Raw genomic sequence first — 8,049 nt, forward strand, 5'->3', positions numbered from 1 at the left:
TCATGTGTCTTTCTGCTTGCATTCTGTCTTTCCTCATCACCCATTACCCCTTCTTAGTCTCTGTACTGTTGTTTACTCTCGCGCGCACGCGCGCACACACACACACACACACACACACACACACACATACACATTATAGGTTGTGAAGAAAGCACATCTTTAAAAACTTATCTCTTTTATTTTTGATATTGTGCTATAACTATATCAACTCTCCCTTCCATTTCCTTTCTCTAAACCCTCCTTGCTCTCTTTCAAATTCATAGTGTCTTTATTCGATAATTGTGTTACATGCCTGTATATATGTATACATACACACTTTCGAATTCCATCCATTTTCCTATAAATTTCATGATATCATTTTTCTTTTCAGCTGTACAATATTCTGTTTAGTATAGTTACTGCCTTTTCATTATCCATTCATCTGTCCATGGACATCTAGGTTGTTTCCATTGCCTTGCTGTTGTGACTACAGCACCAATAACATGGGTATGCAAATATCTATAAAGTAGGATATGGAGTTCTCCAGTATATTCCCATAGTTATATGGTACTTGTTTTTAGTTCTTTTTGATGCATCCACAAACTGATTTCTGTAACAGTTGTTTTAATTTGCATTCCTACCAGTGATGAGTAAGTGTTTCTCTTCCACCTCATCCTCCAGCATTTGCTGTCAGATTTCTTGATGCTAGCAATTCTGACTCATGTGAGGAGGTACCTCAAAGCAGTTTTTACATGCATGTTTTGATGATTAAGGACATTTTACAATCTTAAAAATAGTGGGTTTTTTTCTTTTGGTACTTCTTCCTCTGTTCATGTCATTATCCCAGTTGTTCATGGGGTGGTTTTGCTTTCTAGGTATTCAATCTCTGTAATTCTTTGTAAATTCTGGGTATTGGTCCCAGGCTAAAACATAACTAGGAAAAAAAAATTCTTTCATTGTGTGGACTTCCTGTGTGCTCTGCTCATGGTTTCCTCATGGTTTGCTGTGCTGAAGCTTTTAAATTCTGTGAAGCCCCATCTGTTAATGCTTGGGACTCATTCCTGTGCTAGTGGAGTTCTGTTCAGAAAGTTATTGTCTAACCTAAAGTCTTAATGAGAATCTCCTGGGAGTTTCAGTATTTCATGCTTAAATTAAGGTCTTAGATCCATTGCAAATTAATTTTTGTGCAAGACAAAAGAGGTGGATTTTTTTTTTGCTAGAACACAGGCTATCCATATCTCACCTTTGGTGAACAGCACTACAACAAACCAAAGAGTGAAGGTATTTCTTTAAAGTTTGTGTACTTCAAAGAAGAAACTATTTTGAAATTCATTAGCTTAGAACAAAATATGGAAGAGAAGTGTGTGTACTCTTAAACTAGAATGTATATTAATCCTGCCTGGACTTCCTATTTCCTAATGAGAGTATGTATAATATTTTATTCATTATTGTGAGGTGAAATCTCCAAGTCTTTGTGCTATTGTACCTGAGAAGTCTACCATGACATTCTGAACACTCAAACTGTCAGCTAAAATGAGCTCTTGTACCTTAAGCTGCCTTTGTTTGGTATTTTATCACAGAAGTAAGAAAAGTAACACATCATGTGAACTGCTTGCTCAGAAAGAGTACAAGAGTCAGTATCCTTGGTGTTCACAAGCCCTGTCCTGCTAAATGCACCGGGTGGTAAGCCATAAATATCTCTTTAGAGTTCATGGGACCCTCATGTAGATTGACCTTTAATGGAACTGTTGCCTCAGTCACTAAAATTTCTGCATTCATCAAATCAATTGTCATAGACACAAGCAGTTAAATTCAATAGATGTGCTCTTAGTTTATAAAATCTAACCAGCTGGTATTTTCCTTGAGGGCCATCAAGACATGGTATGTTTAGTTATTTCCTATACTTATACAAGTTATAATGCAGATTCCTCCCAAGTCTTTTGAAACTCAAGTGGAAGACACAAATTCCCTAAGAATCTTTGCTTTTTGAGCTTGTACATCATGATAACCATACCTTAAGTTTAGTGAAGGTCACACCTGGCAGATAATTTATCTCACATTAGCTGGTACTTCAAAGTGACCCAAGATGAATCCAAGTGACCATAACACCTCAAACACAGAGATAGGATTAAACTAAAATCTAAATACACAGCACACTGTTCTCTGCTGCAAATAAAAATGGGCATTCTCCAAAAGAGTCTAAGGTTTCCAGTCACCCAACCATTCAACTGCTTAGTCACTGCCTCAACTGAGCCTTCACACTGAGGGACATTTCAATCACATTTTCTCTACAATTTGGTATCTAGGGCACAAAACAAACCAAGGTCTTAACTGGAAGAGTTCATTACAAACTGTGCAAATCATAAAGCTAAACAACTAAGAGTGCTTCTCACAAGAGAGAATGAGTTAAAGTAAAAAAAACTTTCCTCTTTACCACAAGACATTCATAGGCAACTAATACCTAGGAGTCAGGGAGTCAGAATAGTATGCCAAACAGCTGGAAATTTCTCCATATTCTAACCACATTTATCTGTTGTGGAATAATCCTTCTATACATTGTGAATATGTATTGATCTAATTGGTAATAAAAAAAAGCTGATAGGCCAATAGCCAGACATGAAGTATAGGAAGGATAGTCAGGGACAGAAGAATGCTGAGAAGAAGAAGGGCAGAGTCAGGAGAGATGCCAGTAACTCACCAAGCAAACAAGATGTATAGAAAATAAGCAACAAGACATGAGCCACATGGCCAAACATAGAAATATGTGTTAATTTAAATGTAAGAGTTAGATAGTAATAAGTCTGAGCTATTGTATGAGCATTTTCAAGTCATATTAAGGCTCAGTGTGTTTATTTGAAAGTCGTTGTAGGACAGAAATTTCCACCTAGATATGGCACCCAACGTGGGGCATGAATTAACATATAAAACCTGAGAAAGGTTAAAAAGAAAATTATTCTAGAGACACAAAAATGGAGTCAAACTCGGCTTCTTGGTAACCAGTTTTTGACTGCTGGGTTCTGTTTGCTGGTGGCAAGCAGACACCTGGCTCCTTTAAGAGGCAGCTTTCTGGCTTGGTGCTAAGGACAAAAACCACTCATCTCTTTTAAGATGCCCAGCTACCAAACACTTAAATGGGGTTTATGAGTAACGAGTGGCCCACTACATGGTGGCTGTGTGAACCCAACAGCTTCCCAGAGTTGTGATGGTAAACAAGGCTCTTGTGCTGGTACATCCTTCACGAAGAAAGTCACAAGGTCTGGACAGAGCCAGCCACCAAAGCCGATGCTTTGGTCTCTTAGAAGTTTGAAGACTCATGTGGTCAGAAAAAGATAGAGATGCCCAGTAAAGACAGATTCAATTAAAAAAATAACCTCTAAAAGGTTTACAGTGTGTTTGAAAATATGCATAGGCTTGGGAGAGAGAAGGAAAAAAATAGATGGTCTTAGATTAAAAAACATAATTATAAAGTCCTTAAAAAAGAAATAGAGTAATAAAAAATATAAAAACACATGTAAAGATGAGAACTACACAGAGAGACTAGATCCTACATGTTGTCTTGAGACTTTTTGACTGCTAATGAACAAATGATATCTGGTAAAAGACATTGGATTCTGAAAACTAACAGTTTAAACTAACCTATATATTTAAAAACTGTCTTGATCTCAAAATTTAAGGCAAAAGATACGTCACTTTGGGAGGGAAACTATGCTTTTGTTTCCACAGGAAAGGGGAGGCTATTAATTCATTCCATGTGAAGAAAAATCAGGTATGATAGAGGAAGAACCCCTGAAAAATCACTGATGGGAGCAAATGGCTCAGATGATCCAACATCTTCGAGCACCTCTGTTGTAGTTTCTTCTGAGTTCTACATCCAGAACAGCTTCAAGGCAACTAGCTGAGATGATCCAGCCTCACAGAATACTCCAGCCAGGACTTGACCATAATCCTAAATTTTCTCATTGTCTCCCAAAGATTACCAGTTTCCCCAATCAACAGGAAGTAGTCTAGATAACTATGACACCATTCCTCCTAAATGAGTTGCCAGTGTTTATTATGATTTTGGGGAGTAGGCTGGTCACAAGTTGTTACTGGTAATGGTCAGGAAAAATGCTAAGCAAGATTGAATTCAAGGATCTCTTTCTGAAAAGAAAATGGAGGGATATAGAAATGATAGGAGAAAAGGGTAGATTACTGAACATACTTTAATCCAAAAATAAACAACTATTAATCTTAAATATTTTACATTGGTATGGATTTTAGTTTATTGATGCAAATTGAAAGTTATATCTGTTATGTTGTATGTGTGTTTCTACTCTTCTTTGGGCTATTATGCTTAAACAGCTCATTTAAAAATATAATGTATAGCCGGGACACAAAAGAAAACAACTACCAAACATTGCCAAGACAAGGTAAGACAGTCCCTCAAAATTTCCTGCTTCTGAAAAAAGTGTGCCAGATATACTAGGTCTATGGGCCAAAGATGGATGCCCCAAAGTTACAGAAAAACTTTGGATGACTGTCCAGGGTGCCTGATATCCCTGTCATTAGGTATGTTTCATCCTTCTGCGTCTTTGATGGAGTTGAAGACTTGATAGGTATAGTTTTCCTTAGTTATGATAAAAGGTAAATTAGGATAAAAAAAACTGGAATCACAATGATGAGAAAAATATTAAAATATTGTCTCTAATTTTGTCAAATACAAATGGACTGGATATTCTAACTATAATTCTTGCTTAATAACTGTTCTGTTATATATAGTTATACTATTAAAAAACTTCCTTTTTATATAGACAAAAAGAGGAAAATACTGTGGAATAATCCTTCTGTACTCTGAATGTGTAGTATTCTCATTGGTTATTTATTATTATTATTTTTATAATAATAATAATTATTATTATTATTATTTATTGTTTAATAAAAAACTGACATGCCCATAGCCAGATTGGAAGCACAGGCAGGACAGCCAGAGAAGGAAAGAATGCTATCATGAAAAGGGGCAGGGGCAGGAGACATGCCAGCCAGATGAACAAGCAGGACATGGAGAAAATGAGGTAATGAGCCAGGAGCCATATGGCTAAAATTACTTAGAAATATGGGTTGATTTAAATGTAAGAGTTAGCTATAATAAGTCTGAGTTATTGGCTGAGCATTTACAGGTAATGTTAAGTCTCAGTGGGAGTTTTTTTGGGAATTGCTGGTGGGAGAGAAAATTCCACCTCTAGGCATCACCTAGCCAGGTGCTGTGTCCTGTGACTGTGTCCAAACTGTTATCAGGAAACTGTGTCTATAATCCCTGCTACCTCCTCTACTAAAGAGAAACCAAGAAGCAGAAATTAGAAAGGGAATATAGGTTTATTTATTTACAGTTTGGCCAAATCAGGAAGAGAAAGATTTCTTCTTTCTCCACTTTTTCCAGAAGCAGAGTTACAAATTTATAGGCAAGAAAAAACAGAAGCCTGGACATATGCTTGTGTAAATCTAACTGGGAAATAAACTGTGAGAATTGTGGGAAACCTCTTCCTGTGAGGTAAGTTCCTCCTCTGATGCTCCAGGACTGAGGCTCTTTAACCTTCAACCAATAAATTTTTGCATCCATTGCTTTAGGTTTTGATTCCAATAGTATTGTAACCAAAAAGGCAACTTAGTGGCCTTTTTATGTGTCTCCTCCCTGGCCAGGGCATTACTATAGAATACAGAAGCAGATTTTTCTAAAGTGCTGGTTCTGTCTTCTGCCTAAACATTCAACTTGACTTTCACTGTAAGTATTAAGGTTAGTGTGTTTGGGATGGAGAGGGAGTTCAGTGATTAAGAGCCCTCCTGCTTTTTCAGAGAACCTGACTCAGTTCCCAACACCCATAAGACAACTCACAACCACCTGTAACTCTGGTTTCAAAGGATCCCCTCTTCTTGCCTCCATAGACCCCCCCCCATGCCTGCAGTACACATCAACTTATGCAGGCACACACATACACACATCAAATAGGAGAATAAAAAATAATATATTTAAAGTTTGCATGTTTATAAGACATTTGTACTGGTAGTCCCAATTGACAATGGACTAGATTTATGAATCATCTCCTGAAAAAATTCAATAGGAGGAGTGTTGTGAAATATTATTGAAGATGTGTTACATTTCTTTATGTTGTGGAGTATTTGTTTAATAATGCAAAGCTGTGTTGCATTTATTTTTTATGTCACATCAATTGAACTCTGTGAAGCTGTTTTGCTTTGCCTGTCTAAAACATCTGATTAGTCCCATAAAGAGCTGAATGGTCAATTGCTAGGCTGGAGAGAAGGATAGGTGGGGTTGCCAGCCCGAGAGAATTAATAGAAGAGAGAAGAGGGAGGAGCAACAACAAAAAAGGAGAAGGAAATGAAGACGCCAGGGGCCAGCTGTGCAGCCACACAGCCAACCGAGGAGTAAGAAGGAAAGAAGGAAATACAGAATTGAGAAAAGTAAAAGCCCAAGGGCAAAAGGCAGATGGGATAATTTAAGAAAAGTTGGCTACAGCAGGGTGGTAGGGGTACACGCCTTTAATCCCAACACTCAGGAGGCAGAGGCAGGAGGATCTCTGTCGGTTCCAGACCAAACTAGTGTAGAGAGAGAATGCCAGAACAGGCTCCAAAACTACACAGAGAAACCCTTGTCTCAAGAAACCAACCAAACAAATAAACAAAAACAAAGAAAAGAAAAGCTGACTACAAAAAAGCCAAGCTAAGGCTGGGAATTAATAAGTAAGAATAAGTCTCCATATAGTTTATTTGGGATCTGGGTTGCAGACCCCTAAAAGGGCAAACAGGAAAAAAAAAAAAAACCCACAACTCCAGGGTACCTAGACACAAAGAAAGGGAACAATAGGGCCATCTCCAGTCAGTTGCTTTCCAGGCAGTGTGTGGAACAAACAAATTTCTGTGTCAGTGTCCTTTGAATTAAACAGCCTGACAAGTGATCAACAATATTTAATAGATTCGAATTCTTAGGGTTTCTATTCCTGTAACGAGACACAATTGCCATGACAACTCTTATAAAGGAAAACATATAATTGGGAATGGATTACAGTTCAGAAGCTTAGTAAATTATTGCCATGGCAAGACATGTTTCTCTGCTCAAGCCAGTCCCTGTGGTCATTTGAATAAAAATGGCCCCAGGAGGCCCATCAGGTGGGGCACTATTAGGAGGTGTGGCCTTGTTGGAGGAAGTGAGTCACTAGGGGCAGGCTTTGAGGTCCCAATGCTCAACCAGGGCAGTGTGTCATTCTCTTCCTGCTGCCTGCTATCTGATGTAGAACTCTCAGCCCTCCTCCAGCACCATGTCTGTCTCAATGCTGTCATGCTTCCTGCCATCACAATAATGGGCCCAAGACAAAGAAGTTTGTTTCAGTCAACAAAGATGAAAGGAATTGGGAATCTGAACAACACTTTGACCTCAGACGGGGAGATGCAGAGTTTGGAGTTTGCCCAGCTGGTTTTTGCTCTTGCTTTGGATCCGTATTTTCTCTCTATGCTCCCTTCCCTCCATTTTGGAATGATAATGCATATCTTGTACACTGTGTGTTGGAAGTATGTGATCTGCTTTTTCATTTGATTTTACAGGGTATTACACGTGAGACATTACCTGAGTCTCACAAGTGACTTTGAAATAGATAGACTATGGGGACTTTTGAAGTTGCACTGAATGCAATTTTGCATTAGGATCTGGCTACAAGGCTATGGGGGCCTGGGAGTCTAATGCAGTGGTTTGAATAACAATAGCCCCCATAGGGAGTGCCACTATTAGGTGGTGTGCCTTTGTTGGAGTAGGTGTGGCCTTATTGGAGGAAGTATGTCACTGTGGAGGCAGGTTTTACTCTCTCATATGCTGAAGACACACCAAATGTGGGATTCAGGTCTCTTCTGCTGCCTACAGATCAAGTTATAGAATTCTCAGCTCCTCCTGCATGTTTGCCTTTACATTGCCTTGATGATAACGGGCTAAACCACTAAAACTGTAAGCCAGCATTTTCCTTCATAAGAATTGCTGTGGTCATGGTGTCTCTTCACAACAATAAAAGCCCTAAATAAAACAGGCAC

The sequence above is a fragment of the Cricetulus griseus genome, chromosome 3, assembly GCF_003668045.3.
Source record: "Cricetulus griseus strain 17A/GY chromosome 3, alternate assembly CriGri-PICRH-1.0, whole genome shotgun sequence".
In the NCBI taxonomy this organism is placed as follows: Eukaryota; Metazoa; Chordata; class Mammalia; order Rodentia; family Cricetidae; genus Cricetulus; species Cricetulus griseus.